Below are 7,739 nucleotides of genomic sequence, written 5' to 3'. Positions count from 1 at the left end.
CAATCTTAATTTTTAAAACATGAAGCACCAGTGCACATTATTTTCCAAATACTTTCAAGGGCATTTTCCTAGAATCAGGTGAATGAGAGCAAGCAAGTGACCTACTTACAGCAAAAAATGCTTCAGGTTATAAAGGACGGGAAGCCAAGTGCATCCTGAAAACCACAGCATCTGGCCTTGTTTTATGCTTCATCTATCAATCTGCTGTTACAGGAATTGAGAATTAATGTTTCAATGACTGTTTCTTCTATTTTGGCTGATGAATTCATATCTTTATTATTCTTACCCTATCTCTCCCATCTCCTTTCTCATTTAAAAAAAAACACATGGAAGGGCATTTATGAAGGTCCCAAATGGATCTTAGGGAGATTACTCTTTCATCTATGCCTTAAAACTTTTGCTAATGAGGCTATAGTGTTAGACATCTTCCCAAGCAGTTCTGTGTCAATCAATCCTGATTTTCCACATATAGTATCACTTGAATAGTATATTTTCAGTACTATATTAAAGCTAAACAACAAAATAGTGCAGATTTAAAATAAATATCTAAGTTCTAGAAAATGTTTGATAGCATAAACTGTAAAAAATATACAATTGGCAGTAGTGGTTGAGAAAAAGGATTACATAGCAATTGAAGATGGTGGATTAGTACTACTCTGATAACATGAGAAAATTACATATACACTCATTTTTATATACACTCATTTTAAATTATGTGTAAAATTTAAAAACATATAAACATGAACAGTAGATTTACAATATGTTCTCTGAACTTTGCAGTTGGGTCTTTTAGCTCTCTGTGCTTTTCATAGAATGGAACTCTCAATTCATCTTTCCACTTCTTCCAATCTGTTGAAACTTTAATTTTCCATTATTTTTGCCTTAGTTCCATCTTATTCTTTCTATTGGAGCTTTAAGCACTTAATCTTGGTCTTTCTCAGTGCTTTCATGGCTTCAGGTACAACTTTATTTAATTTAACTTGTCAAAATAATAATTAAGGTTATTCTTTTCTGATGAAATATTTTAAAAAGAACCAAGGTTACCAAGTGACTATTATACTAGCATAATTACTGCTATATAATTTTATCTATTTGTTGGAGTTTTGCTCTTTCTAAACCACTGTCAAGTGAATCATTTCTACCCAGCAATGAATAGGGTCAGGTTTATTGTATTTACTTATCCAAAGATTTCAGATTTGTTTTTCCTTCCAGATTTTATTCTAAATCTCGTCATGGGGCTTCCTTGCTTTGATTTCTTGATGTATGCCAGCTGGCTTAATGGTTCAGCTGACCAGATAGGCTTTTTGGACTGGGGCAGTAGAGACTTTTGCAAAAATACATCTAAAATCATCACTGAGTGGGGCAGAGTTTCTCAAAGTGTGGCCCCAAACCACCTACATCCGAATCATCTCAGACACTCATTCAAAATGCGAATCCCTGGGCCAAAACTTGGGGCTGTTAAGTGGGAGCCTCTAAGGCTGGGACCTGGGAATCTGTATTTTGCCAAGTTGTCCAACACAACAGACTCACAATGAAATTTGAGAACCCCTAATCTAAGGAATCTCTTCCCCTTCAGGGTCCAGTGCATTGATTGACCTTGACAGCAGAGCAAACTAACCATACCCCCATCCAACTAACAAAAACAAAACAAAATTCAGTTCCATGTGGGGAGAACCGCCATAAACTGTTTTATGAGGCATTGGTTAAAAAAAAATTCTATAATAAATATAACAAGTATTTTTAATATCTCAATTCTACCAATTACAGAGGGAAGGCCCAGAAAGTCTACTTTAAATAATGTCATAATTTCCTGATTAATATTACACATAATGAATTATTTATTGAGCCCCTACTGTGGGCCAAACATGGCGTTTTGTGCTGCCAGGGATTATATAAAGCTATCCTGGGATGAAAAGCATATGTTCACTCTGCTCTATTCTGCAAGAACCTAGTTGATTTAGTGATTGCTGGAAATGAATGTGCATGGTATGTGGGAAGGCAGTAATTTGATGTCTTCGGGCCCAGACATAGGAGGCTTCCTAAGGATTTGCTAAATGAAAATTAGGTTCAAAAGGTATAAGTATAGGTACTTGGTTTATAGTCAAACCACTGGAAAAAGGATGAGCAAGCCACATTTATTTGGGGGCATGTAGACTCTTTATGGTCAGTCTTGATTACTTTATTTGATAATTTCCTTTCCTGTGCAGTCATACCTCAGGTATTAGGCAGAGGAATTGAGACGAGATGCAACCATATTGGGAGCTCCACCTCATTCTAGAGATCATTTAGGATGTCCCTAGTAGGGTGACCAGCTCCTCACAGTTTGCCTGAGACTTTCCCTGTTTTAACGTTGAAAATCCTATGTCCCAAAGACCCCCTTAATGTTAGACAAACTGGGTAGGTTGGTCACCTTTGTCCTTAGAGCAAGGCCAGGTCAGGTTCTTAGTTGACCCAGTTTCACTCAGTGAATGATGGAAATCCATTGCCATCTTCAATTCCTCAGCTCATTTTCCATATTGGTAGGTGTGGGCCCCAAAACCTAAAGTTCTTTCCTTCAGTAACCTCTACCTTTTAGCTCTGCCAAGGCAGGTTCCCATGAGCATCCTAAGCAATGACTCAGATTGAGGATAATCTCAGAGACCCAGTGGAGAGTCTTCTAACACTGCTAAGCACCCATGACTTGTGTTTTTTTGTAAACATCATCAAGGTCTCATAATCATCCTGTTCTCAAAGTGCTGTCTCATTGTCTAAATAATCAGTCTAGTATTCTCAAGCCTAGCTTCATAGCAATTTTTAAAAAAATTATATTATGAATGTAGACATGTACATAATGACATGGATGTAAAATATGAGCCACTTACACTATTAAATTCCATTCTGATTATTGTCAATAAACCCAATCATAGTTTTTAAACATTCACGAATCCTGTCATCCCATCCTTACCCTTTAAAGCCTTATGATTTTTGTCATTTCATGGTCTTACCTCCATCAAGTAGATTTTTAAATTTAACTGGTATTTAATTACTATCTCAAAGAGAAAAATGTAAAGTGTAGAGTTTGATTTGATTTAGGATCCAATGAAATTTTGCCACTTATTAAGTACATGAACTTAGGAAAGTTTGTTTCTCCAGGCTTTAAAATGTGCTCATCTATAAAAACGAAGGAAACAGCTATTTTAGAGACTTGGCGGTTTTTTGAGGAATTTAGATTATAAATATGAAGCACATAGAAGCACATCGTCTGACACCTAGCAGACATGCAATTAACCGTAGCTATTATCCTTACCACAGTATCACAAGCTTCTAACAACGGTAGCATTCAGTACATTCAACATCAGACTGCAGAATTTCAGCCATCGAAGATGACTGCCTAAAGCAGAAAGGCACAAACTGCCTTCCCACGGAGGGTAGGGAGAGGAAGTCTCATTACTTCATAGTCTCACCGCCTCTATCTGAAGGAAGTGATGCTTCCTATATCTGGGGACAGTGTCTAATGTCACCTCGCCCCCTGGCAGTCTGTGTGTTCAGGAGGCGCTGGCTTTCAGGTTGGCTCTCTTGGGACCTCTTGGGTCACGTCTCTCTTTCTGGAAAGGGGAAGAGGTAAAAGAAAAAGGGAAGTCACCGAAATGCAAAACCTGTTACCAGATGTCCTATTCTGTCCTGACTACCGGGCCTGCTCGGGTGGGCTGCAGACTCGTTTCGCTTAAGGATTTTCAGGCGCCACCCCCAGGTGTTTGTCAGCGCAGGGATGGGGGAGGAGGGTGAGCTCACCCTAGAAACTGAAAGGCAGATGGCGAGGAGCGGAGGGTGGCCATGCGCGTCAGCGCTTTGGCTAAAGGACAGACGAACAGCAGCATGCTGGTTTGCACCGGAGGTTGAGGGGTGAGGGGCGGGAGTAAGGATCAAGCAAGAATCAGGAAGGAACTTGTTTGCGGGGGACAGCGCATTTCTTTGCACACTCAGGAAGGCTCCCTGATTTGTCAGTGTTGCGCCCGGGGCCCGCGAGCAGGGCAGGGACTTTATATGGGGCCTTAATTGGGGTCTTCCTCCGTTCCATCTCTGAGATTCAGGAGCTCAACCCAGAGCCCTGGCGAATGCCGCAGGCAGACACATCGGCTTCGCGGAGAGCCTCAGCCCAGCAGACAGTACATTACGGATCCGGTGCGCAACCTCGCTGCCCCGCAATCCCGCAACCGTATCTAAAACCCGGAAACGCTCCCTCTCCTCGCCGACGGCCGCGGGTCGCGCACGCTCAATGCGAGGGGGCGGGCCGCGGCGCCTCCGGAAGCGTTCTCTCCAGGCGCCGTTTGCTTCCTGTGTGAGGCTGGCCAAGAGCTCCTGGTGCCTCTGTTTCTGTCCCCAGGTGAGTTGCGGGTTCATGCTGGTCCTGGTGGGACGGGCGCCAGGTTCCGCTGAGCTCTTCTAGGGACCGGCTCGGATTTGGGAAGCCGAGCAGGAAAGGTAACCTCGCCTTCCTCCCACTCCCCATCTCCGTGCCGCCCCGCAGCTTCCCGCAGCCCTTGATATACAGCGGATTAACGTCCAAGGGCGTCCCGGGCCTCGCCTTGGCTTCCGGCCCTGCCTAGGCTCTTAGGTCACCGTTAGTCCTGCCCCCATAAGTTATGCCATTTCCGAGGGAATCTCTGTAGGCAGCAGGGTCACTGCGGGCGTTTGGGTCGTCCCAGGCGACCTCAGAACTGGTCCTAGGCGAAGGGGGCTGTATTGAATCCGGTCTAATTGTCGAACAGGCACTGCTACCTACGGCCCAGCGCGAAAGCGGAGGTGCTTGTGCAGTCCTGGGCACGGATGGTGATGTTAATAATAACCTGTCCTTTATGTGAAGGTTGCCAGGCGTGTTATAGGCTGTGTTCACAGGGCCTTGATGCCTGCGAAGCTGGGACTTTGGGATTGAGAAAAACTTTGTAAAACATTGCAGTGAATTAGGAGAGAAATACTATAGTATGAACACTCTGCTCTCGGTCCTTAACCTGTCAGTAAATTGCTCATTGGGTAGTATGATTTCAAAGTTTCCTATCCTGAAATGGAGAACTCTTTAAAATGAAACTATCAGGTATCATGTTTGCTTGACAAATAACTCTGAATTACAGTGTTTTGCGATATTTCTTAGTTGTACATAGCATCATCTATGTTTATGTACGTATGTGTATTCATTTTGTTGATCCTAATGTTCATACAAGATTGAAATACGTTCCCTACTATTGTATGCACGTACAGCTTTTATTGTATATTCTGCTGTAGTGGTATTGTTACTGTAACGGCCTTACATTGCAGGTATATCAGTATCAAATGAATGATAGATGAGTGTGCAATAAAGTGTATACAGTTACAGTCTACAGGTAGAAGTTTCAGCTTCATTTCAGGATTTTGAAGTCAATTTAAAAGATGGACTACTGTTTTAGAAGTGGCCGTAGGTCTAGAGTACTGTATTACAGTTAATAATTTAAATATAGGAAAATATATGGTCAACAGAGGTTTTGTGTCTTGATATTTTTTATAGGATTAAAAATTATTATGTTGACTGGGATATACAGGTATCAGCCCTAGTTCATGTAGTTCGGTGAACATCCAGTAGATGGCAGTTTTATCACTACTAACTCAAACTTTAAATCAATGAAAACGTTTTATTCAAATATCACTAGTTTTCACAGACTAAGTTACTAAGACCCTTATTTTGCCTATTGGTGTATTTTCATCTATAAGTAATATCGCCACATAATGATACCACGTATTCCAACTGCATTTCCACATTTACTGTTGGAATAAAGGCTAGAGAAGTCAATTTTTCACTTCCTATCGAATATTGTTAACCCATCTTCAGGAATTCATGCTGATGGAAGAAAGCACACTTTGATTTGTTGCATGAGGAGAGATTTTAATAGGTGACTTCTCCCTAGCTACATTTTTAAAAATATAATTAATATAATAACTGGACTGTGCATTCCTTGAGTAAAGTAATTGTATCTTAGCCGTTATTGTATACCCAGTATATAGTAGATATTATATATACATGGTCAACAAATGCTTTATTATATCAATTCAGTCACTTAACGTTCCTAGGCCAAAGTTTCTGAAATGAAGTGAAGACTTTCAATTATTTAATTGTTAAGTTTAAATTAAATAATGTACTGTTGTGAAGTGAATGGCTTCTAGCAATGGAGAAGTATGGGACCCTTGACTTTTCTTTTGGAAATCGTTCAAAAGTCTGCAGTCAAATCTGGAATGATTGAATGGGAAGTTTTTCTGCAGTTGCAACTTGTTGAACAGATCATTATTGAATAGCCTGTCTTGTATGTGACAATTATAAAGATGGATAAGATATAAATCCTGTTTATAAGGATTTAAACTCTTGTTGAGTAGAATAGATATCACCTAAGTTCAATAATAGGGCCAAATGAATAATATGGAGGATTAAGATGATCTGAAAGCCTTCATGGAGCACGTAAAGTTGGTTTTTGAAGTTTGGGTAGAATTTGATTAATCGTAGATGAATGAGGAGAAACGGCCCATCCAGGGTACCAGGCGACTTTGCTGGAGAGAAAATACATGTGGCATTTCAGATGCCAGTGACTCCAGCTTTTGAGAGTTCCTATTGAGAAGTGGTGAGAAGTAAAATGCTTAAAAATTACTCTTTGATGCTGGATTAGGATAGTCAATACTTGGAAGTCCTAGAAATAAAGGGAAAGCTTTGGGGCCTTTTTGTTAGGGAGGAGTAAATGGAGGGGAGATACCCAAGAGGAATTAAAAAATTGTTGGAGCTATTCCAGAGGGAGGGAAGTGAAGAAGATCTTTGAGTGGTAGTAGTGAGAAGAGAAACAATAATTTTAGAGCTGGAAGGACCATAGGTATTAATCTGTGCAGTACCTAATTTTCACCTGTTACTGAGCTATATGTACAAATTCTGATTTATTTATTTTCACATGAGTGAAAAATATATATTCTCCTTTTTCTTCGTATCACATACGACTCAGCACAGTTTTGTGCTATGAGAATATAATGGCATTATTTGAAGCTGAGATCCTGTCTTCCAAAATGTAATGCTCACATCATCCCCAACAAGCTTATTCTTCTGGGTAGTCATTGCCTTTGACAGGGGTGTGCATGCCTCCTATAAGCCTTAGTTGTGATCTGTGTAACTGCTCAGAGATATATGTAAAATAGGCACTTGGCCTCCTCTTTTCTTCTTTATCTTGGGTGAGTGCTGTGTTCTTGTGGTTCACAAATTTTTGAAGATTCTGTTGCTTTGTATTTAGCTGCTTTGTTGGAAATGATAGCATGTTGTAAAAAAAAAAATTTAATGCCACTTGTTAATTGAGAAAATGGAATATTAAAATTTAAGCAGGGCTTGAAAACCTTTAAAAGTAAGTATGAGGAAAAAGCAGTTCAGTTCACAGTTTGAATTTCACTCAAAAATTACCTGATATACATTACACTTAATGGAAGAAATTCTTACCATCACATTATACTGAGTATTTATTGTTGGGCTGCCTTTCTTCAGTTGGATTATTGTTATTGTCATTATTTTTCTAGATTCTCTGAAATAGTTACTTAAAAACTGTTTAAAAGAGTAAATACCTTAAGATGTTTACTGCATTTTTCAAATAGAATTATTCTTTACTTAAATTACATGAGCTTTTAGGAAAGTTCATTAAAAATTCTAATAAATAAACAGTTTCTGATCTGTTTCTTCAGTTTCCAAAGGAAGCTTAAGAAGTGTTTGT

General features: G+C 39.8%; 1 protein-coding gene and 1 long non-coding RNA gene across 3 annotated transcripts in view; one reads left to right on the top strand and one right to left on the bottom strand.

Annotated features, from left to right (window-relative positions):
- Positions 1-472: 472 nt before the first annotated feature.
- On the bottom strand, positions 473-4,176 carry LOC147916858 (uncharacterized). Its single transcript, XR_015552493.1, has 2 exons — positions 3,772-4,176; positions 473-3,584 (listed from the first exon to the last, which is right to left on the bottom strand). It is a non-coding gene; the product is annotated as an uncharacterized LOC147916858 (long non-coding RNA).
- Positions 4,177-4,262: 86 nt separating this feature from the next.
- ATAD1 (ATPase family AAA domain containing 1) overlaps positions 4,263-7,739 on the top strand; it is a 51,224-nt gene continuing 47,747 nt past the window's right edge. The window contains exon 1 of one of the 2 annotated variants that reach the window (XM_014795003.2): positions 4,263-4,363. The gene's annotated coding sequence lies outside the window, so the exon portion shown is untranslated. Of the gene's footprint in view, positions 4,364-4,814; positions 5,072-7,739 lie in introns of those variants that run through there. The other variant, XM_087432216.1, reaches the window with a different exon arrangement.

Source organism: Ceratotherium simum, chromosome 6, assembly GCF_057802395.1.
Source record: "Ceratotherium simum simum isolate JZ-2026a chromosome 6, ASM5780239v1, whole genome shotgun sequence".
Lineage (NCBI taxonomy): Eukaryota > Metazoa > Chordata > Mammalia > Perissodactyla > Rhinocerotidae > Ceratotherium > Ceratotherium simum.
Note: the sequence above shows the minus strand (reverse complement) of the source record. Positions and strands in the feature narration are given on the sequence as shown.